Source organism: Peromyscus californicus, unplaced genomic scaffold (genome assembly GCF_007827085.1).
Source record: "Peromyscus californicus insignis strain IS unplaced genomic scaffold, ASM782708v3 Scaffold_5__1_contigs__length_169319896, whole genome shotgun sequence".
Lineage (NCBI taxonomy): Eukaryota > Metazoa > Chordata > Mammalia > Rodentia > Cricetidae > Peromyscus > Peromyscus californicus.
Genome location: NW_026294573.1, coordinates 117,369,772 through 117,396,123, shown reverse-complemented (window position 1 = coordinate 117,396,123; position 26,352 = coordinate 117,369,772).

The window sequence follows — 26,352 nt, the reverse complement described above, 5'->3', positions numbered from 1 at the left end:
ACAAGTCCTGATTTTCTCATATCCTCACATTCCTCTCTGTTCAAGCCCTTCTGTCACCAGTATTTTACCCCACTGTTTGCATTATACCTATAATCTACATTTGCCATTCTTTAACTCCCCCCTTAAAAATCCCTTTCTAGTTTTTTGGCTTCCATTAGTTCTTCAAGTAAACAGAGAAAACAAAAGGTCTGAAACTAGGATCCATTTATGGAGAGTGAACATGCATCATTGTCTTTCTAGGCCTGAGTTATCTCACTCAGTGTCTTACTTACTGTTTCTATTGCTGTAATAAAATACCATAACCAAAAACAACTTAGATGAGAAAGAGTTCATTTTATCTTACAACTCTCAGGTCACACTCCATCACTGAAAAAAGTCAGGGCAGGAACTCAAGGAAGATATCTAGAGGTAGGGACTTGATATAGAAATGTAGGATGTAGATATGATAGGATTAAAGAGTAGATTATTGAATCTACTTTTTTTTTTTTTTTTTTTTTTTTTTTTTGGTTTTTCGAGACAGGGTTTCTCTGTGTAGCTTTGCGCCTGTCCTGGAACTCACTTGGTAGCCCAGGCTGGCCTCGAACTCACAGAGATCCGCCTGGCTCTGCCTCCCGAGTGCTGGGATTAAAGGCGTGCGCCACCACCGCCCGGTGAATCTACTTTTAATGAGCAACAACTTGTTTAAAATGTTTTACATTGCTATAGATTTTAGTTTATTACAAATTTAAAGTTAATTTTGTCATACTATATGTATATTTCTACTCTTGTTTAAGGTATTATGTTTGTGTAGCTCATTTAAAATTGTAATATATAATTAAGAAACACAGATTAATAATTAGTCATCCTTGATAATCAAACTTATAGTCATGTTAGTTTTCTAGATATACATAGATATATTTCAATTAGGTAGGTAATCTTCAAACACTTCAAAGACCTACAGAATATAGCATTTAAAATGTTTTAAAAACTTAGACTTTTCTGGACAATGAGACACATCTGATCCTGGCAGCACCAATTACTTCAAGGAGAATGATGGACATCAAAGAAACTCCTTATGGAGTTTACTCTCACTATGGCAAAAGTTAGCCACTAGGCGAGAAAGTACCTTTACATCGACTGCTGACTGTATGCTGTCCAAAATGGACAAGCAGGACACAAAAGAAAGGACTGCCAATCCTTGCCAAGACAAGGTAGGAAAGCTCTTTAGAAAATCCTGCTTCACAGATGAATCTGTCATATATGCTAAGCCTGTAGGCTGAAAACGGATGCCCCAACATTACAGAGTAACTTTGGGTGATATACAGGCAGCCAGCTGTGTAGCCAGAAGGTTTCTCTGGTCCTACCTGGCCCCATGATCTCTCAAACATTTATAAAATAATCACTCAGAAGCTTAATATTAATTACCAATTGTATGGCCTATGGCAGGCTTCTTGCTAGCTAGCTCTCTCATCTTAAACTAACCTATTTCTATTAATCTATGTTTTGCCATGTGGTGTCTGGCTTTACCAGTCTGCTGGCATCTTGCTTCTCCTTCAGCAGTTGCTGGCGTCTCCTCTCTCTCTACTTTCTTCTTCCATATATCTGCTTGGATTTCCTGCCTGCCTCTAAGCTGCCTTACCATAGGCCAATGCAGCTTTGTTTATCAACCAATCAGAGCAACACATATTCACATCATACAGAAAGACACCCCACAGCACAGCTCTCTCTGTTATTCTAGATGTTTGGAAGTTGCTTACAAAGCTCTTCCTGTTTACTTAGATAATATTATATACTTCTGAGGTCTTTGATGTAGCTGAAGACTAAATAATTATGATTATAATTTTCCTTGGTTATGATAAAAGATAAATTAGATATGAAAACTTAGACTCACAAATATAGGATAGATGACAAAATATTTCCTTTAATTTTGCCAAATACAAATAGACTAGATACTGTAACTATATTTCTTGCTTGACAACTGTTTGTTATATATAATTTTACTATATTAAAGTTAAAACTTTTCTTTTTGATTAGCTAGAAAAGGGGAAGTACTGGGGGATGTCTTTCTGTACACTGTGAATATATGTTGTTCCCATTGGTTGATAAATAAGCTGCTTTAGCCTATGGTGAGGCAGCTTAGAGGCAGGTAGGAAATTCAAGGAGAGAGACAGGAAAGAGAAAGGCAGAGTCGAAGAAGATGCCACCCCAGTCTGCCACCCAAGGAACAACATGGCAGCAGACTTGTAAGCCACAGTACATGTGGCTAAAGAGAGATAAACAGAAATGGGTTGAGTTATAAGAGCTGGCTAGCAAGAAGCCTACCATAGGTCATACAGTTTGGAAATAATATAAGCCTCTGTTTGTTTATTTGGGTCGGATCGTCTGTGGGATCATGGGTGAGAGAGATTTGACTGGACCACAGGGGGCCAGGCGGGACTGGAGAAACCATCTGGCTATCTGAACTGAAGCAGAAAATTTGGAAAAAGACTACTTACTGGCTTGTTCCTCATGGCTTGCTCAGCCAGGTTTCTTAAATAGCTCAGGATCACCTTCCCAGAAACGACACTACTTAATGTTGGCTAGGTCCTCCCACATAAATTAATAATCAAGAAAATGTAGACAGAATTGCCTATAGGCTGATTTCATGGAGACATTTCTTCAAATTAGAGTCCTTCTTCCCAAACAACTCTAGCTTGTGTCAAGTTGACAAAACAAAAGAGAACCAGAACACTCAATGCACTTTTTTCCATTCCATCAATTTACCAGAAATTTTTATAATTTACTTTTACTTTTAATTTTTAGATTGTGTGTGTGTGTGTGTGTGTGTGTGTGTGTATGTAGGGTACATGTATGTAAGTAACAAAAGTATCTGAAGTTACAGGTGAATGTGAGCCACAAGACTTGGGTACTGGAAAGCAAACTTTGATCCTCCCCAAGAGCAAGAATCAGCTTTTAACTATTGAGCCATCTCTTTAGCCTAAATCCAGTTTTCTTTAAAACTGAGTTATATTGCCATATATATGTGCTGTATTTTTCTTATCCATTCATGAGTTTATAGCCATCAAGGTTGATTTAGTTTCCTAGCTGTTGTGAATCAAGCAGCAATGATCATAAATGTGCAAGTGTCTCTGTAGTAGGATGTAAGGGGCTTTGGGTACATGCTCAGGGGTTATATAGCTGGGACATATGAAAATACTATTTTTGATTTTTTGAGAGACCTCAAGACTAATTTCCAAAGGGAACACACTAATTTACAATCTCAGCAAATATATATAAGATTTCCCCTTTACCATATCCACTAAACTTTTCATCTGTATTCTCAATGACAGCCATTCTGAATTGGATGATTCTTACTATTCTATTGCTGTGAAGAAATATCACGAGCAAGGAAGCTTGTAAGAGACAGCATTTAATTGGGAACTTGCTTACAGTTTCAGAAGGTGAGTACATGACCATTGTGGTGGGGAGCATGGCAGCAGGCAAGCAGGCATGACACTGGAGCAGTAGCTGAGAGCTTACATGTTACATACAGATAGAAGGAAGAGAAAGAGAGACTGAGCCTGTCATAGACTTTTGAAACCTCAAAGCCCACTCCCAGTAACACACCTCCTTCAACAAGACCATATCTCCTAATCCTTCCTAAACTGTCTACCAACTCAGAACCAAGCATTCAAATCTTTAGAGGCTGTATAATCTCTAAACTAGAAAGTACAAGGTCTACAGGAGTCTCCACCAAGACCTCTGCATATATATTAAAGCTTTTAGCTCAGTATTTTTATGGGACTCCTGAGTGTGAGAATGAATGGGTCTCTGACTCTTGTGTCTGCTCTTGGGACTCTTTTCTTTTTGTTGGGTTGCTGTGTCCAACTTCCATATGATAGTATTTGCTTCATCTTATTATATTTTTTTAATTTTTTTTATTTATTTATTTTTATTTTGCAATACAATTCAGTTCTACATATCAGCCACAGATTCCCTTGTTTTCCCCCCTCCAGCCCCCCTCACCTTCCCCCCAGACCACCCCCCATTCCCACCTCCTCCAGGGCAAAGCCTCCCCCGAGGACTGAGATCAACCTGGTAGACTCAGTCCAGGCAGGTCCAGTCCCCTCCTCCCAGGCTGAGCCAAGCGACCCTGCATAGGCCCCAGGTTTCAAACAGGGTGGAGCTCTGGGAGTCCAATTAGCGAGAAAGAGGAGGGTTTATATGAGCAAGAATTGTTGAGACCAAGGTTGGATAAAGCACAGGGACAAATAGCCAAATGAATGGAAACACATGAACTATGAACCAATGGCTGAGGAGTCCCCAACTGGATCAGGCTCTCTGAATGGGTGAGACAGTTGATTGGCTTGATCTGTTTGGGAAGCATCCAGGCAGTGGGACTGGATCCTGTGCTCATTGCATGAGTTGGCTGTTTGAAATCTTATTTTATATGTGTATATATATATATATATATATATATATATATATATATATATATATATTTATTTATTTATTTATTTTTTTTCCGAGACAGGGTTTCTCTGTGTAGCTTTGCGCCTTTTCCTGGAACTCACTTGATAGCCCAGGCTGGCCTCGAACTCAGAGAGATCCGCCTGGCTCTGCCTCCCGAGTGCTGGGATTAAAGGCGTGCGCCACCACTGCCCGGTTTTGTCATGTTTAGTTGTTATCTCTTTTAAATCTGTTCTTTCTAATGAAAGACAGAAATGTAGTAGATTTGGAGGGACTGGGAGGTGGGAAGAAACTGGGAGGAGCAGATGGAGGGGAAACTATAATCAGAATCTATTGTAAAGGATCTGTTTTTAATAAAAATTTAAAAACACCCAAAACAAAAAAAAATCATAATAAAAATATAGAATCCAGTTCGTATTGGCCATCTACTCCTGAGCATGGGGCCTGCACTAAAGTGTGGTTGGAAACCCAGTGCCACTTCTTTGAAGAAAACTGCATTTTCCTTTCCCAATTGCAAATGAATAGCTTCTTGGTTAGGGGTGGGACTTTGCTTGCACATTCCCTTCTCTGTGCTAGAATTCTACCTGACTTAAACTTGTACTGGTCTTTTGCTGATATCACAGTCTCTGTGAGTTCATATATGCATTTACCCTGTTGTTCTGCAAATGATGTTTGTTGGAGCTGTCAACCTCCTCTAGCTCTTACAATCTTTTTTGCCTCCTGTGCTACATAGATCTCTGATCTTTGATGTAGCTGTGTGATAAAGACATCCCATTTAAGGCTGAGTGCTACAAACCTTCTGACTCACTGCACATTGTCAAGTTGTGAGTTTCTGTATTAATTACCATCTACTGCAAGTACCGCAAGAAATTTCTCTGATTAGGGCTGAGTAAAGCACTGATCTATAGGCATAGTAATATGTCCCTAGGACATATTGTTTTATTGCTATATCTAGCAGAATAGTAGATACTACTCTGCATCCTATCTTCTGTCAAGTTTCAGCTTCCTGGCCTTATTTACAGTGTCATGAATGGGCTCTATTTCATGTAGTGGTCCTTAAATTCATTAAAAAAACAAAAACAAAAACTTAGTTATTACCATAATGTTTGTGCCACTATTGCACAGTGAGGATGTCTTGGAGACAGGTCACTATTATAGCTTGCAAAGTTTGTAGTTAGGTAAGGTTATACTTTTCTCCTATGGCGGCATGCATTGTGCCTTCCAGCTCTATGAATATTAGTCAAAAGAGTGAAGCTTCTAGTTGAGCACCAACTTGGTTTTTCCATGTTTGATTATATAAGTGCATGGTGTCATCATCAATAGGATGTTACTGTCAGGTTGTAGAGAGTAACAGATAGCATTGGAAAGAACCAGTAATGGTTGGGGGTGGTGTTGAGACCCCTTGACTAATGACATAAAAAGATATAATCCACTTCTGATAACAGAGCATCTTATTTGTAGTATATCTTTCTGCTTGAGGCATTGACTCTCCAGTATTATGATAACTCCACTGCATTCTTTTCACATATATGGATATAGATATATAAATATATGTATGTATATTTTAGGAAGCTTCTATAGTAGTGTCCATATGGCTTTAAAAAAAAGGCTTTTAGTATTAGTTATCACCACTCCAATATTATTTCCCCTATCATGCCTTCCCATTTAATCTGTCTATTCTAATTTCCCCTTTATCCCTTTATAATGTATATACTGCTTTTCCTTCCTTTGAGGATCTCCTCTTTCCCCTTGATGCCTTACTATTCTAACCTCTGTGGATTTTTTGAATGAAGTATATACATCTAAAGTTTAAAAGTTAAAATCCACATAAAGAGAAAACTTGTTAAATTTGTATTTATGAGTATGGGTTACCACAATCAAGATGATTACATCTAGCCTCATTCATTTACATGCACATTTCATTTTTCTTGATAGATGAATGTATTCTATTGTGTAAATGTACCACAAATTCATGATCCATTCATTGGCTGATGGACATCTAAGCTGTTTCTAATTTCTGGTATGTGTGAATAGAACAGCAATACACGTGGATGAGCAAGTATTTCTATAGTTAGACATAGAGTCCTTTGGGCATATGCACAAGTGGTATAGCTAGATCATTTGATAGGTCAATTGTAAGCTTTTGGGGGGAATCTCTACATTGATTTCCATAGCAGCTATACCAGTTTTCATTCCATCATCAATAAATAAGTTTTTCTCTTTTCCTGCATCCTTGCCAGCATTATCTGTCATTTCTTTTATTGATCTTGACCATTTTGACTAGTGTAAGATGAAATATGAAAGTAGTTTTAATTTTCATTTCCCCAGTGGTTAAAGATGTTGAACATTTTAAAAGCATTTCTCAGTCAATTTTGATTCATATTTTGAGAACTCTGTTTACTTCTATACCCCATTTTTAATTGGGTTGTTTACTTTCTTCATGTTCATTTTTTATATATTTTAGATACCAACATTTTACTATTTTATTAGATATAATTGGTAAGTGATTTTCCCATTCTTTAGACTGTTGCATTGCTTGAATGATGATGTCTTTTAGAGTAGAGAAGCATTTTAGCTTCAACAGGCCTTATGTGTTAATTGTGTGTCTTAATTTTTGTGCTAGTGGTGACCTGTATATAAAGTTCTTTTATGTGCCAGTGAGTTCAAGCCAGTTCTTTCCTTTCTCTTCCATTGGTTTCTGGTCTTACGTTAAAGTCCTTTTTAATTTTTGCATTTGTTAATTTCTATAAATTTGTTGTTGTGATGTGTTCCCTTCCTTTTGGTGAACTGTACTGAGAATCTTTATTCCCATGTCCTCTTGTGTGTAGTGAACCTCTACAGACTGAAGCTTTCCTTATAAAGCCTACTGTCAAGATGAAGTAGACAGAAATTGCTTAAATTTGTTTTCATTATTTCATTCAACTGCTTGTGTTCTAATAATCTTCATTGAAGCACTTACTCATGTCCTCTTTATGGTCCTTGAACACATTCATGTTTGCTATTTTGAAGTCCTTGTCTTGTGCTTCAGCTAAATTGCTTTTCTCAGCACTTCATAGACCTTTCTCCAAAACTTTTGTTTGACAGTAGCCTGATGGCTTCTGGAGAAGGCATATCGTCTTGGTTGCTCATGTTTGTGTTTTTATTCTGGGATCCACGATCTGTACTTACATTTAAAGTGTTTCATAATGTAGATGTCTGGTCTTGCCTTTGTTGGTTGATGTTTTATTGCCATTACTCCAGTCTACATACTAGCCCAGGGTTTCTGCTCTGTGGTTCCTCATAGAGAAAAATTCTACATGTCAGTAGGGAGTTATAAAAAGAATGGAGATAGGCTAGTAGGATTAGCTCCAAGAGGCAGTGGAGAAGAATTATGCAGATCCTTGTTCTGTACCAGAAGACTGAATTCCAAGGGGATTGAGATGTATTATTCTTACATCATTGTGCTAAAGCCAACTTGGTTATAGTGAATTATTTTTGATGCTATGTTGAATTTAGTTTGCAAGTATTTTCTTAAGAATTTTTGCATCTGTATTCATTGGAGAGATTGGTCTGTATTTTTTATACTTTTTCATCTGATTATACTACCAGAGTAATACTTGTTTTTAAAAGTGAGTTTAGGAACCTTCCTTCATATTATATTTTGTTGTATAATTTAAGTTGTATTAGGATTGGCTCGACTTTGGTTTAATTTTAGTATAAAATATGCATTTAGAAATTCATCCTTTTTTTTAAGTTTCTCAGTTTTAGTTTTTTTTCCCCCCCATTGGTACCTGTGACAATTACTTACTTTTCAACTCTATTTTAAACTTAGATCTTCTTTCTTCCTCTTTTAGCTAATTTATCTACAAGTCAATTGTGTTTATCTTTTCAAAGAATAAAGTCTTCCTTTTAATAATTCCTTCTATTGTTTTCATTTCTATTGTTATGATTTTTTTGATCTTATTTCTTCTCACCTACTGATTTTAGGTTTGGTTTATTCTCATTTTTCCCTGGCATTGGCATGCATAATTAATTTAAGGTCACTTAATTTATTTGATATAGTGCTTTAAAATGTTCTTTTACAGAAGTCCAGGTAGGCTGCCTGCCTGTCAAACTCCCTTACTCTCTCACTCTCTGGTAATCTATCAGTAATCTATCCCAGCTTCCAACTGGGGCACAGACTACCTTCTCTGACAGAGACAACCACAGACTGCTAAAAGTCAAGGTAAGTGGCCTGCCCACTAAACTCCCTACTCTATCATTCTCTTGTTGCCCACCTACAATCTCCTCAAAATAGTGTACTCATAGGTGCCTTACTCTAGGCTCCAGCTAGGACAGAGACTCCTTGCTCTACCAGGTACCACAACTGACACCAGAAGTCCTGAAGACTTCTCTATGAGGAACCACAGAGCAGAAACCCTGGGCTAGTATGTCCTTGCTCTACCAGGTACCACAACTGCCATGCCTTCTCCAGAAGTCCCGTTTCCAGCTCATGCAGAGACTACCTATTCAACCAGGGGTTATGAGGGCCTCCAGAAATTCAGCCACCACCTCCAGTGGAGACCTACTGCTCAAACACAAGTCATACCAGCTAGAAGAAAGGAAGTTGAAATTAAGGAACAAAACACACCACCAACAAAGAAAAATTCAGAAATCAGCACCTATATCTATAATCACCCCAAATCCAAATGACTAGATACCAGCATCGGAATACAATTAACAGTCAAGAAAATATGTCACCACCAGAACCCAGCTATCCTACTACAGCAAGATCTGAATATTCCAACACAGCAGACACACAAGAAAAAGACCTTAAAATCAACTTTATAAAGATGATTGAGGTCCTTAAAACAGAAATGAATAAATTCCTTAAAGAAAAACAGGAAAGGGCAAACAAAAAATTATAGAAAATTAAAAAGATCCCATAAAGAAAGCCAAGAAAAAAAATCAACAAAAAATAGTGGAAGAAAATAAACAAAACTGTCCAAGATCTGAAAATGGAAATAGAAACAATAAAGAAAACACAAATGAATTCTGGAAATAAAAAAAGTTTAGGTACACAAACAGATACTACAGGCATAAGCAAAACCAACAGAATACAAGAGATGGAAGAAAGACTCACAGGCAGATAAGATACGATAGGAGAAATAGATACATCTGTTAAAGAAAATGTTAAATCTAAAAAATTTCTGACACAAAGCATCCAGGAAATCTGGGACACTATGAAAAAAACAAACCCAAGAATAAAAGATCAAAGGTCCAGAAAATGTTTTCAGCAAAATCATAGAAAGATTTTCTTAACCTAAAGGAGGAGATGCCTACAAAGTTACAAAAAGCTTACACCAAATAGAAAGAATACCAAATAGACTGGATCAGAAAAAAAGATCCCTCACCACATAATAATCAAAACACTAAACATTCAGAACACAAGAAGGCTATTAAAAGCTTCAAGTGAAAAATACAAGTAACATATAAAGGGAGACGTATTAGGACTACACACAAATTCTCAATGGAGATTCTAAAAGCCAGAAGGGCCTGGACAGATGTTTTTCAGACTCTAAGAGACCACAGATGCCAGCTCAGACTAATATTCCTAGTAAAATTTTCAGTAACCATAGATGGAGAAAAGAAGATTCTCCATGATAAAGTCAAATTTAAATGATGACTATCCACAAATCCAACCTGACAGAAGGTACCAGAAGGAAAATACCAACCCAAGGATGCTGGGGACAGCATATAAAATGTGTAACATGCTGCCAGCAAAAATTTCAAAAAAAGGGACCCGAAATTATAAACCATCAATCTTCCGTGTGTTGGTTTTGTATGCTGTCCCCGGCACAAGGAAGTCAACAACACTCATGAAAACACAGGAGATAAATAATCTCACACCAGCAAAACTGAAAGAAGGGAAACAAACAATACAACATACACACACACACACACACACACACACACACACACACACACACACAACCACCATAAACAACAAAAAAGAAGAAAAAACAATCATTGGTCATTGATAACTCTCAATATCAATGGTCTTTATTCCCTAATAAATAAGATACAGACTAACATAATAGATTCAAAAACAGGATCTATCCTTACATACAGGGAACACACCTCAATATCAAAGATAGACATTACCTCAGAGTTAAGGGATGGAAAAAGATTTTTTAAGGAAATGAACCTCAGAACCAAGCTAGTATAGCCATTCTTACATATAACAAATAGACTTCAAACTAAAATTAACCAGAAAATACAGGGAAGGACATTTCATACTCATCAAAAGAAAAGAAAAAACTACCAAAATGATCTTTCAATTCTTAACATCTATTAACCAAATGCAAGGGCACCAATGTTTGTTTAAAAAAAAAGAACCTTATACATTAATAGTGGGAGACTTCAATACCCCACTATCTCTAATAGACACAACATCCACATAAAAACAAAACAGAGAAATAATGGAGCTAACAAACATTATACACCAAATGGGCCTAACAGATATCTAGAGGACATTTCAGTAAACACAAAAGAATATACCTTCTTCTCAGGACCTAATGGAAGTTTCTCTAAAATTGACCACATTGTCAGTTACAAAGCAAGTCTCAAGAGACACAAGAAAATTGAAATATCCTCCTGTATCCTGTCAGACCACCATTGATCAAAGCTAGATTTCAACAACAACAGAAAGCCTACAAATTCATGGAAACTGAAAAACTTTCTACTGAATGACTACTGGGTCAATGCAGAAATAAAGAAAGAAATTAAAAACTTCCTAGAAGTCAATGAAAATGAAATCACATCATACTCAAACTTACAGAACACAATGAAATGCTAAGAGAAAAGTTTATAACACTAAGCTCCTATATGAACAAAAATAGAGAAGCCTCACATTAGCAACTTAACAGCACACTTGAAAGCTCTAGAACAAAAAGAAGCAAGCTCACCCAGGAGGAACAGATTGCAGAAAATAGTCAAATTGAGGACTGAAATCAATACAATAAAAACAAAGAATCAATGAAGCAAAGACTTGGTTCTTTGAGAAAAATCAACCAGATAGACAAACTTGTATCCAATCCAATGAAGAGGTAGAGAAAGAATATCCAAATTAATTTAACCAAAAACAAAAAAATGGGGATATAACAACAGAACCTTTGGAATTCTGAATAATAATTAGGTCATACATTAGAAAGCTGTGCTCAACAAAATTGGAAAATCTGAAAGAAATGGACAAATTTCCTGATAGATACCACTTACCAAAGTTAAGTCAAGATCAGATAAACAATTTAAATATACCTATAACCCCTAAAGAAATAAAAGCAGTCATTAAAAGTCTCCCAACAACAACAACACCAAAAGCTCAGGGCTAGATGATTTTAGAGCAGAATTCTACCAGACTCTCAAAAAAAGAGCTAACACCAATGCTCCTCAAATCATTCCATGAAATAAAAGCAGAATGGACCTTGCAAAATTCATTTTGTGAGGCCACAGTCACCCTGATAACCAAACCATACAAAGATTCAATAACGAAAAAGAATTACCCATTATTTTCCCTTATGATCATTGATACAAAAATACTGTATAAAATACTTGCAAACCAAATCCAAGAACACCTCAAAAATCTACCATGATCAAGTAGGGTTCATCCCAGAGACACAGGGATGGTTCAATAGATGAAAAACAATCAATGTAATCCATCATATACACAAATTAAGAGAAAAATACTACATGATCATCTCACTGGATACTCAAAAAGCCTTTGACAAAACCCAACACCCCTTTATGATAAAAGTCTCAAAGAGAGTAGGGATACAAAGAACATATCTCAACATAATAAATGCAACTTACAGCAAACCTTTAGACAACATCAAACTAAGTGGAGAGAAACTCAAAGCAATCCCACTAAAATCAGGAATAAGATAAGGTTGTCCACACTCTTTACATCTATTCAGTATAGTACTTGAAGTCTTAGCTAGAACAATAAACAATGGAAGGAGATCAAGGTGATACAAATTGGGAAGGAAGAAGTCAAATAATCGATATTTGCAGATGATATGATGGTATAGATAAGCAACCCCAAAAATTCTAGCAAGAAACTCCTATAGCTGATAAATACCTTCAGTGAAGTGGCTGGATGCAAGATTAACAAAAGCAAACAAACAAAAATAAATAAATAAATAAATAAAATAAACACTAGCCCTCCTATATGCAAATGAAGACTGGACTGCAAAAGAAATTAGAGTAATAATACTTTCACAATGTCCACAAATTATATAAAATATCCAGTTAACTCTAACCAAGCAAGTGAAAGACTTGTATGATAATAACTTCAAGTCTTTGAAGAAACAAATGGAAGAAGATATCAGAAATTGGAAAGATCTCCCAAACTCATGGATGGATAGGATCTACATAGTAAAAATGGCTATCCTACCACAAGCAATCTACAGATTCAACACAATCCCCATCAAAATCCCAACACAATTCTTTATAGATTTTGAAAGGACAATACACAATTTCATATGGAAAAACAAAACCCCGGAATAGCTAAAATAATCCTGAACAATAAAAGAACTTCTGGAGTTACCACCATCCTTGATTTCAAGCAGGAATACATAGCTATAGTAATAAAAAATGCATGCTATTGGCATAAAAACAAACCATTTTATCAATAGAATTGAATTGTAAGCCAATATCTAAATCCACACCCCTGTGAAACCTGACTTTTGATAAAGGAGCCAAAAATACACAGTGGAATAAAGAAATCATCAAATGGTGCTGACCTCACTGGATGTTGGCATGTAGTAGAATGCAAATAGGTCCATGTTTATCACCCTACACAAAACTCAAGTCCAAGTGGATCAAAGGCCTCAGCATAAAAGCAGATACACTGAACCTGAAAGAAGAGAAAGTAAGGTATAGCCTTGAATTCATTAGCACCAGAGACAACTTCCTAAACAGAACATGATAACACAGACATTAAGATCAACAATTAATAAATGGGACATCATGAAGCTGAGAAGCTTCTGTAAGGCAAAGGACACTGTCAATTGGACAAATTGGCATCCTATAGAATGGGGAAACTTTTTCAGCAACTGCACATCAGATAGAGGGCTAATATCCAAGATATATAAAGAACTCAAGAAACTAGATATCAAGAAAACACATAACCCAATTAAAAAATGGGACTTAAATATGAATAGAAAATTCTCTATAGCAGGATACAAATGGCTGAGAAACACTGAAAGACATGTTCAATATTTTTACTCATGAGGGAAATGAAAATTGAAACTATTTTAAGATTCTATCTTTCACCTGTCAGAATATCTAAGATCAATAACACAAGTGACAGCTTATGCTGGCAAGGCTATGGAGCAAGGGGAACACACCTGCATTGCTGATGGGAGTGCAAATTATACAGCAAATTTGGAATTCATTATAGTGGTTTCTCAGAAAATTGGCAATTGATTTACCTCAAGACCCACTATACCACTCACCATCCTACCCCAAAGACACTTGCTCAACTATGTTCACAACAGTTTTATTTATAATTGCCAGAAACTGGAAACAACCTAGGTCTCCCTCAACTAAAGAATGGATAAAGAAAACGTGGTACATTTACACAATGGAGTATTATTTAGTTCTTTATAAAAAATGACATCATTTTTTGGCAAATTGATAGAACTAGAAAAAATAATTCTGAGTAGGCTAACCTAGACCCAGAAATACAAAGAAGGTATGTATTCACTTATAAGTATATATTAGCTGTTAAATCAGTGATAATCAAGTTATAATCCACAGACCCAGAAAGGCTAAGTGTCAAGGAAAGCTCTAAGGGAGACACATAGTTGTCCCTGGGAAGGGAAAATAGAATAAATGTAGAAAGTGGACTAGGAATATCTGGAAATGGGAACAGGAGGGATCAGGCAAGTGGAGACAGTGGAGATAGAGTGAGAGAAACTAAGAGAGACGATTAGATTTGGAGAGCATTGGAGGGGGGAGGCGATGTGGAAATATAGTTCAGTGGAAACTCTTGGAATTCTATGAGGGCAACCCTAGTGAAGACTTGTAGTGGGTAGCCATTCCAGCTTTGATCTGGAAGTTCCAACCCCCATTGAGACTTTGGCAACTGTCACGCCTACAAGGCGGGGCCAAGTGAAGCGCCTGGAGACCCGAGATCTGGATGGGTCAGTGCTCTCTCTCTGTTCCGGGACCCTGGACAGTGGAGGTGGGCCAAGCAGAGCTCCAGAGAACACCGCTGGACAGAGATACACCTTCCCCAGACCCCGCGACCTACCTATCCCTTAATTTGTAAGTTACACCATTCAATAAATCTCCTTTTAACTACGTGGAGTGGCCTTAATAATTTCACCAATAAAGACTCCTAGTTATGGATGATTTGGAGCCTGAACTCATCTTCCTCTGTAACCAGGAAAGCCTTGTGGAAGTGGAACTGGGACACCAACCTTGCCACAAAATCTTCGACTTACAATCTTTCCTGCCTGCAAGAAGTCCTGGGGCAATGGAGGCACAGAACACATGGGAGTGGTCAACCAATGTTGGGTCTAATTTGAAGCCTACACAAAGACAGCGAGCCCATGTCCAACACTGTTTGAATGACCAAAAAGTGATAGCTGTATAGCTCAGAGACAAAGACATACAACAGAAAAAAATCAACTGAATGATTCCTAATGTTATCCTTATATACTCATAGATCTGTGCCTAGCCTAACTGTCATCAGAAAGGCCTCATCTAGCGACAGATGGGAGCCAATGCAGAGACCCACAGCCAAATATTAGGCTGAGCTCAGGGAAGGAAGAGAAGGAAGGATTGTGGGAGACAAAGGTGTTGAGGAAACCACAAGAGCACGGTCCTCAGAATCAATTAAGCAGGGCTCCTAGAGGCTTCCAGAGACTGAAGTGGCAGTTACAGACCTACGTGGGCCTGTGTTAGGTCCTATGCATATGCTATGGTTGTTAGCTTGGTGTTTTTGTGGGAGTCCTAACAGTGGGAATGTGGTGTTTCTAACTTTCTTGTCTTCTCTTGGGGCCCTTTTCCTCCTGCTGAGTTGCCTCACCCAACTTTGATATGAGGGTTTGTGCCTGGTCTTATTGTATCTTGTTATGCCATGTTCAGTGACTATTCCTGGGGGCCTTTCTTTTCTGAAGGGAAATAGAGGAGGAGTGGATCTGAGGAAGGCAGAAGGTGGGATGATGGGGAATGAGAGGAGTGGAGGGAGGGGAAACTGGTCAGGGTGTACTGAAAAGACATTCTCCTATTACAACAGCCTTCACTGTGTCTCATAGACTGTCACTTGGGTGTCCTCATTTTCATTCATCTCTAGAATGAGGTGATATTGTGTTCCCCAGTATATTGTGCACCCTAATAAACTTACCTGAGGTTAGAGAAAAGAACAGTCACTACATATAGAGACCAGAAAATGGTGGCACACATGCCTTAATCTTATCACTTGGGAAGCAGAGATCCGTGTGGATTTCTGTGACTTCAAGGTTACATTAGGAACAGAGTCAGGTGTGGTGGCACATGCTTTTAATCCCAGCACTTGAGATATCATGTCTTTGCTAGGGAAACACACATGCCTTTAATCCCAGAAAGTGATGGCAAGAAGCAGAAAGGTATATAAGGTGTGAAGACCAGAACCTAGAGGCTTTTTAAGCTTTTAGGCTTTTAGCAGCAGTTCAGCTGAGATCCATTCAGATGAGGACACAGAGGCTTCCAGTTTGAGGAAATGAGATCAGCTGAGGAACTGGCGAGGCAAGGTTAGCTGTGACTTGTTCTGTTTCTCTGGTCTTTAAGCATTCACCTCAGTATCTGGCTCATGTGTTTTTTTTTTTAATTAATAAAACCATTTAAGATTCGTGTTACACTATAAGTTTTTGTATTTTCTTCTTTTGTATTGAATGACGTGTGTCTGTTGTTTATTCATTATTAATTGTGTGGTCTCTATAATTTCTATTGTCTTGTATACAGAGTGTCTATGTGGTCACTCATCATATCTAGTAATTTTTTCATTTTAGAAATCAGCTTTCAAGTTCTTTTTTTGTTTTGTTTTTGTTTTTGCTTTTTTTCGAAACAGGATTTCTCTGTGTAGCTTTGCGCCTTTCCTGGAACTCCCTTTGGAGACCAAACTGGCCTCAAACTCACAGAGATCCGCCTGCCTCTGCCTCCCGAGTGCTGGAATTAAAGGCGTGTGCCACCACCGCCCGGCCTAGCTTTCAAGTTCTTGCTGGTTGAAGAAAGAGAGGAGTAGAGGAATTGCCTAAGGCAGCATTCATTCTGAGGTATAGAGTGGACAATGTGGCTTCTTCCAAAGCCTCACAATATCACCATGGTGTTTCTGTTGTCTTTCCTTCACAGAGAAAGACTATGAAATGTTATCAGGATTAGAGAATACACATGAAGTCACTTGACTCATTAGAGAACTGTGATTTGAAGCCAGATCATCTGACTCAGCCCACTGATGTATTTGGTTTGGTTTGTATGAAATCCTTAAACAATGAAACGGTTGGTATTTTTTTTAAGTTTTTCAAAAAAAATTTATGACTTATGTTAAGGCCAATAAAAGGGTTCTCTTATTGAACTTCAAAAGTTAATCTGCAGTGATAAACATGAAGTAAATACCAAGTGATCTATTTATCATCCCTAATTTCTAATTAGTAACACTTCTGCTCAGCAAATTTTATGTACACATATTTAAGAAATGTGTAAATCTCATAAAAATACCTACTAGTGTAACCTTTAAAGAGTGGAAGACCCAACTTGTCCGATGTTTTATCATATGCATCATTTGATCTAAACTAGAACTGCTAAGTTCAAATTCACTTCACTAAATTGGTTCTGACATGACCTCCTTTTGGAAATATTTAGATGATAGCTCAAATTATGCTGAGTGACTTAAAGTGATAAAATAAACCTTATTAAAATGTTTAATAGTTCAGATATTTCTCAAAGCAAATCATGCTTCCATCAGTAATTCCAGATTAATGAGGTTTATTAGATCTATTTTAATAAACGTGTGTAAGCTCTATTCCTTCTGAAGAGACAGTGGCATTTGTTAAGATGTTTTTAAGTATGAAGTGAACAAAATGTTCATTTTCCTTTTAATATGCACACTTAAAAATTATTTGAAAGTGGCTCAACATATTCCTTTATTTTTTGGTTTATATTCAAATTGATTTGAAGTCCAAGCACCTAGGACTAAAACTAGATAGCTTTTTACACACTGTTTTACACTAAAGCTTCTAATCTGAGCATGTTGTTCTTCCTGGAGTTTGAGGGCCCCTGGTCATGGATAAGTAACTACCATGCAGTTGAATGACGTTGTTAAAACCATATTTAGCTGTGTTCCACTATGTTATATCCTTGTCACCCAATGAGATAGTTAGGGCTAAAGCTCAGCTAGGTGCTTGTTCTCAGCCTGAATAAGCAAGCTTAACTATGAACTCAGATAAAGGTATAGCCATTAAGCCACTGAATTATCAGACATTCTTCCTTACCGTCTGATGATAAATCACAGCTAAGCAGAGCAAAGGAGTCAATGCTCACACTGCTAATCCTTGGGAGGTTTGGAAGGGGCTATCTCTCCTGAAGTTTGTGTCTATTTATATTGCTCTTAGAGTCCCGGAATGGCCTTTGCTTATCTCTGGCTTCAGATAATTTATGCTTTTTGGTGTGTCATCTCACTGCTGAAACCGTTATCATGATGAGGAGGTTTAGGAAATCTGATCTACTAAATGCTAATCCCCACCACGCCAATTACTACACAAACAAGTTTCCTTCACTGATTTGCTTTTGTTTATTTGATACTGCAAATGGGGATTTCATGATTACAGTTTCAAACAATTGTTTAGCTCCAAAACCAAATGAGCATAGGATTTGATGAGCTTTCTCTTTAGACAAGAGTTGTTGGGCAATTTACACTGATTCAAATGGCCAGATGGCTTCTATTCTGCTTGTCACTGACCAAATAATGTGCAAATATTTTTATTTTCATAGAGGATGGTCTTGAGAATGAAATTTGTAGAATGTTCCCTTGTGGTAAGCGTCTGTTCTAAGATACACTCATCTTAATTTCGATTCTTCAATGTGAAATAACTTCAACATGAAAATATTTCATCTAGAAACGTGATACCTGCCCTGGAATTTCATTAAGATGAATTTTTTGTTATCCTTTACTGCTGTCCAAGTTTTATGAAGTCTTCTCTCTGAGCACTTTATTAGGTTTTTTGACTAGTAGTTAAATATATTACTTTTCATTGACATGGAACATTCCTAAATGAATGTTACCAAACTACCAAATGAGTAAACTTCACATGTGTTTATTGGCATAATAGAAAGAAAATTTGTAATGCAGGGTTAGCCTGTACTGTAAACAGGCAAATTGAGCTTAGGATAGCTATATTTTACTATTGACTTTTTCTCAGTAAGATGTTTCAAGGTTTGGAAAGGATAAGGTTACACAATTTTCATGATTGATCCCCAATTATTTGTGTCTTCTTACATTGAGTACTGATGCCAGTTACTGAGGTAGTATTCGTCAGAGTGATAAAGGAGGCAATGAAATAATTCAGCCTTGAGATTTCATTACACTTAAAGTCACCTAATAGAACATTTGATATTTTTAATCTGAGTTAAAGGCTTTCTCCCTAAGCTATTGCTGATGGCAGAAATGATGGAAAAGAAAAATATATGACTTTATAACTTCTGCAATTCTCCTTCCTTTGGGTATATTTCTGTGTAAAGCACTTATGTAGGTGACTGCACAAATGGTTCTTCAATTCCTCTGTAGAAGCAGAAGATACATGTCGGTATTTTTAACTTGAAAATGAGATGGCAACAATACTAGTTCATAGCTAAAATTGTTTCATAAAGGATTAGTTTCTGCACTTTGAATGTAAATTGAGAAGACTTTCAAAACTTTTTCTTTTAAGACACATCTCTTATAAAAGCAGGATTTGCAGAGACATAGTATTGCAGAGTCTAATGATAGCTGAATTTTAGGAGAGCTGGGGTTAATAGCTAAAGAGTCACTTCATTGTTCTGCTTTACATAGACACATTTTAAGATTCAAGTTTTGTTTTTATTTTATTTACTTATTTATCTTACATTTAACCCCATGTTTTTCCATATCAGTTTAAATGACCCTAATGACAATAGACTCTTCCTACAGAATCACTCCTTGTTTTACTGGTATATACATCTATGATATCATAGTCTTTTTCTTAATGTAAACATACAGCAATACTTATACAACACTGACAAATGGCTTGCTTCTCTAGACCAGCAATGATTGTTTTAAGGAGAAGAGCAATAACATTCTTTTTAAAGCATAAACAAAGTGTGATTTGAACAGAAAATTCAAATTATTTTGATTTTTTGAAAGCATTTACATTGTAGCTCAGTGGTGGAGCATTTGAATAGTATGAGTAAAATTCTAGACTCAATCATCAGTATCACACAACACACGCACACACACACACACACACACACACATACACACACCCCTACTACATTATTTGACTTTAATTTGCAAGACTTTAAAACTAAGTAATGTTAAATCATTAAGGTGTGCATGTGCATATGTATATGGGTGTATGCTTATTGATCCCAATTTGTTCAATTCTTTTCTAATATTGCAAAACATTTATGGATTATATGTGTCACAGATCATAAGCACTTGCTCTTTTCTAAGGTTCTGGTGACCCACTCACTGAATGTCTAAAACTGCTGTTTATTTGCTTGCTATTGATAACAATTATTTTTGCAAACATTAAAGGCAAAACTTATAAAAACTATAAATAGTTTTTATACAAATTAAAACATTATTCGTATTTGTTGCACTATTGTTGTGAAGGAATTTTCTTTGCTCCACAAGCATTCAGTCTATACCCTCTGTTTCCTCCTCAATCTGTTTCCCTCTTCTTCCTTTCTTGTCCCAGGAAACTGGCTTTTCATGCTGCCATTTCCAAATACCATTTCACACAGAGGTCACAAGGCAGAGATGCCTCAAAATGGTTTTTGTTTTTACTATGAAATTGCCTTTTTAATGAGATATAAAAGCACTAAGTAAATAAAAGAAACTTCAGCTCTGAGAAGAGAAATGTTAAGCATGCAAGCCTTGAATGTTTATAAAAAGGTGGTTGCTATCCTTGTGGCCCGGACCTACAAATGTCACCCAAATACACACAGATATCTTTATTCATTAAGAGATAGTGAAAGAAACAGAGATTGTTAGGGGAAAAAAAAGGAAGACAAGAGAAGAGAGGAGAATCTGTAAAAGAAAGTCATGGCATTTGGATAGTCTATTTCATTAGACCCAGTGAATAAAACAGAGAGTTATTGTCCATTAAAAATACCTGCCGGGCGGTGGTGGCGCACTCCTTTAATCCCAGCACTTGGGAGGCAGAGGCAGGTGGATCTTTGTGAGTTCGAGGCCAGCCTGGTCTACAGAGCGAGATCCAGGAAAGGCGCAAAGCTACACAGAGAAACTCTGTCTCGAAAAAAAAAAAATACTTGTAACTACTTACTTTGAAAGTTTTCTCAAGTTAGGATCCATGAAAGGATTAATATAGGCACACTTGCTATTTTATTACTTCAGATTTAGAGCTATCTACATATTATCTTTAATATTACACACACACACACACACACACACACACACACACACACATACACACACACACACACACACACACATTTTCCAAATACATGGGAATTACTCTAACGAATCTTTTATTTTTATATTTGTGCTACAATGAATAGTGGTTGGCCCAGAGACACAGGAAATTAATATGCAAGTATGCAAAATAATCTGTTTTCTATTTGCTTACAATAATGCTTTTTTTTTTTTTTTACCAGAATTAAAACCAAATCAGTTAAGCTGAAGATATCATAGCTGAAGATCAGTGTAGGGCAGCTCAACAGTAGTATCTGTCCACAAGGTGCTCTGACATTAAGATTAAGAATTATATGTTTGTCCAGGGCAAAGCCTTCCCCACAGACTGAGGTCAACCTGGTAGACTCAGTCCAGGTAGGTCTAGTCCCCTCCTCCCAGGCCGAGCCAAACAATCCTGCATAGGCCCCAGGTTTCAAACAGCCAACTCATGCAATGAGCACAAGATCTGGTCCCACTGCCTGGATGCCTCCCAAACAGAAAAAGCCAATCAACTGTCTCACCCATTCGGAGGGCCTGATCCAGTGGGGACCCCTCAGCAGCCCTGGAGGAGATGGGAATGGGGGGGGGTTGGGGGGAAGGTGAGGGGGACGGGAGGGGGGAGAACAAGGGAATCCGTGGCTGATATGTAGAACTGAATTGTATTGCAAAATAAATTTAAAAAAAAAAAAAAAAGAAATAAAGAAAGAAATTAAAAAAAAAAAAAATTATATGTTTGTAAGAGGACTCTGATGGTTAGGGCAGTAAGGCAGAATGGATTTTTTTCTCATTGTTCATGTGACTCCACAGCAAAGCTGGTTGACATACCACTGTAGAAATGTGAGGTTGTCTCTGTTTTAGCAGCCTGCATGGAATAAGCTAAGCTCAAGCACTTGAAATAAAGAATCTACTTTGATATTAGTCTTCTATCTGAAGTGGAGTTGGAGCAAAAATCTTTTTCCATTCTGTAGGCTGCCTCTTTGTCCAATTCATTGTGTCCTTTGCCAAACAGAAGCTTTTCAGTTTCATGAGGTCCCATTTATTATTTGTTGATCATAGTGCCTGTACTATCAGTGTTCTGTTCAGAAAGTAGTCTCCTCTAGCAATGCATTGAAGCCAATTCCCACTTTTTCACCTACCAGGTTTTATTTATAGGTCTTTGATTCTGTTGTACTTGAGTTTTGTGCAGGGTGATAAGTATGGATTTGCTTGCATTCTTCTACATGCAGATATTCACTTGTTGAAGATGTCTTCCATTGTGTATTTCTGGCTTCTTTATTAAAAATCAAGTCATGAGAGGTGTGTGGATTTATGTCTGGGTCTTCAATTCAATTCCATTGGTCAACCTGTCTGTTTTTATAGCAACACTATGCAAGTTTATAAAGAACTCAAGAAACTAGATATAAAAAATTTCATTTTAACGCTGCAAATAGATCCATATCTATCACCGTGCACAAAACTTAAGTCCAAGTGGATCAAGGACCTCAACATAAATCCAGCTACTCTGAACCCTCTAGAAGAGAAAGTAGGAAGTAGTCTTGAACGCATTGGCATAGGAGATCACTTCCTAAATAGAACACCAGTAGCACAGACACTGAGAGAAACAATCAATCAATGGGACCTCTTGAAACTGAGAAGCTTTTGTAGAGCAAAGGATAGGGTCAACAAGGCAAAGGGACAGCCTACAGAATGGGAAAAGGTCTTCACCAACCCCACATCTGACAGAGGACTGATATCCAGAATAATATATAAGGAACTCAAGAAATTAGACATCAAAATGCCCAACAGTCCAATTAAAAAATGGGCTATAGAACTAAACAGAGAATTCTCAACAGAGGAAACTCAAATGACTGAAAGACATTTAAGGAATTGCTCAACATCCCTAATCATCAGGGAAATGCAAATCAAAACAACTCTGAGATACTACCTTATGCCTATCAGAATGGCTACTCCCCCAATTTCCAGCTATACCACTCGGGCATATACCCAAGGAATGCTCAATCATACCACAAGAGTACTTGTTCAGCTATGTTCATGTCAGCATTGTTTGTAATAGCCAGAACATGGAAACAACCTAGATGCCCTTCAACTGAAGAATGGATAAACAAAATGTGGTACATATACACAATGGAATACTACTCAGCAGAGAAAAACAATGACATCATGAGGTTTGCAGACAAATGGATGGTTCTAGAAAAAAATCATCCTGAGTGAGGTAACCTAGACTCAGAAAGACAAACATGGTATGTACTCACTCATAGCAGGATACTAGATGTGGAACAAGGATGACTGGACTGCTACTCACATCACCAGGGAGGCTACCTGGAAAACAGGACCTCAAGAAAGACACGGGTCTAGGGAAAGAGAGCTTGGGGGAGCAGGAGATCCCAGCTGGATCAACAACAGAGAGGGAGAACAAGGAATAGGAGACCATGGTAAATGAAGACCACATGAGAATAGGAAGAAGCAAAGTGCTAGAGAGGCCCACAGAAATCCACAAAGATACCCACACAACAGACTGCTGGCAATGGTCAAGAGACAGTCCAAACTGACCTACTCTGGTGATGGGATGGCCAAACACCCTAATTGTTGTCCTAGAAACCCCATCCAATGACTGAGGGATCTGGATGTAGAGATCCATGGCTAGGCCCTGGGTGGATCTGTGGGAGAAAGAGGAGGGTTTATATGAGCGAGAATTGTTGAGATCAAGGTTGGATCAAGCACAGGGCCAAACAGCCAAACGAATGGAAACACATGAACTATGAACCAATGGCTGAGGGGTCCCCAACTGGGTCAGGCCCTCTGAATGAGTGAGACAGTTGATTGGCTTGATCTGCTTGGGTGGCATCCAGGCAGTGGGACCGGGTCCTGTGCTCATTGCATGAGTTGGCTGTTTGAAACCTGGGGCCTATGCAGGGTCACTTGGCTCAGCCTGGGAGGAGGGGACTGGACCTGCCTGGACTGAGTCTACCAGGTTGATCTCAGTCAGAGGGGAAGGCTTTGCCCTGGAGGAGGTGGGAATGGGGGGTGGTCTGGGGGGAAGGTGAGGGGGGCGGGAGGGAGGAGAACAAGGGAATCCGTGGCTGATATGTAGAACTGGATTGTATTGCAAAATAAAAAAAAAAAAGTAAAAAAAAAATGTGGTACAGATCTAAACAGAGATTTTTCTATAGAGAAATCCAAAATGCCTGAGAAACACTTGAAGTGTTCAACATCCTTATCCATCAGGGAAATGAAAATCAAAATGACTCTGAGATTCCATCCTGTATCTGTTAGAATTGCTAAGATTAGAAAACACAATCGACAGCTCATACTATGGACAAAGGGGATCACTCCTCCACACTGGTGGGAGTACAAACTTGCACAGCCACTGTGGAAATCAATATGACCTTTCCTCAGAAAATTGGTAATCTATCTACCTAAAAACCTAGTTATACCACTCTTGGGCATTTACCCCAAGGACATTCAATCTTACCACAAGGACATTTGCTTAACTATGTTCATAACAGCTTTTTTCCTAACAGCCAGAAACTGGAAACAACCTAGATGTCCCTCAACTGAAGAATGGGAAAAGAAGATATGGCACACTCACACAATGGAGTATTACTCAGCTGTTAAAAAATTGACATGAAATGTGCAGGAAAATGCATGGAACTAGAGAAAAATCACCCTGAGTAAGATAACTCAGACCCAGAAAGACAAATATGGTATGTACTCACCTATAAATGGATATTATCCATTAAGTGAATAATAATCAAGTTACAATCCTTTGCTTCAGAGAAGTTATGTAAAGAGTAGGTCTCTGGGGCAGGGAGCACATGGATCATTCTGGGAAGAGGAAATAGCATAGATTTTATAGTGAACTGAGAGCATATGGGGATAGGATTGGGAAGGATCAGGTGAGGAGATGGGAGGAAGGGAAAGAGGGGAAAGGAGAGACAGACAGCCGAGTTGAGGGGCTTGGGGGGTGATGTAGAAACTTAGTGCAGTGGAAATTTTCTGGAATCTATGAGGGTGATTCAAGTGAGGACTCCTGATAAAGGGTGATATGGAATCTGAACTGGCTATATCTTATATCCAGGCAAGTCTCCTGGTCGTGGGACTGGGTTGCATTTGGTTGAGTTTTTGGACAAGGATGTCCTGTGGAGATCCTCAAACAACCCAGGCTGATACTAGAACAGAAGGTTGCTCTCTGCAAACTGACAACAGGGTCCCATTGCCACACTGGAGGATAACATCCATGTAGCTCACTGAACAACAGGGATAGGAGATGGTCCTCACTCCAATGTTCTAGTCTCTTTGGTCAGGAAGGTACTCTGCAGGCTCCCAAAAAGAAATCTGGACACCAACTCAGTCACAAAACCTTTGACCTACAATCTGTCCTGCCTGTGAGATGTGCTGGGGCAATGATGGTACAGAATTTATGAGAGCAGTCAACCAAACCATGTCTAATTTAATTGGAGGCCCACTCCACAAAAAGGAGTCCATGCCTGACACTACTTGTATGACCATGAACTCTAGACTGGATAGCCCAGAGATGTGGGGTAGAACCAAACATGACTAGTCTGAAAAAAAAATCATGATCCTAATTCTGCTATACTCATGTTTTACTGCCATGTGGAGTCATCAGAGACATCAGAGAGACTTCCTCTGGCAGCACATGGGGACAGATGCAGAGACCTACAGCCAGACTATGAGGTGAGAGTCTAAATTGGAGGTCTCCATCAGGTCTCTCTCATCAAAAATTGGGGAATTCTGCCTTAGAGGGGGTGGAAAGATTGTAGGAGTCAGAGGGGATGGAGGACACCAGGAGAACACAGCCTACTGAATCAACAGAGCAGGATGCATATGGGCTCCCAGAGACTGAAACAACAAGCATGGAGCCTGTAGAGCTCTGTACCAGGTCCTCTGCACACATATTATGGCTGTAGAGCTCTGCAACAGGTCCTCTGCACACATATTATGGCTGTAGAGCTCTGCACCAGGTCCTCTGCATACATATTATGGCTGTAGAGCTCTGCACCAGGTCCTCTGCATACATATTATGGCTGTAGAGCTCTGCACCAGGTCCTCTGCATACATATTATGGCTGTAGAGCTCTGCACCAGGTCCTCTGCACACATATTATGGCTGTAGAGCTCTGCACCAGGTCCTCTGCATACATATTATGGCTGTTAGCTTGTTGCTTTTGTAGGATTCCTAACTGTGGAAGTAGGTGTGTCTCTAACTTTTTCTCCCGCGCTTGGGACTCCTCCTCCTGTTGGGTTGCCTTATCC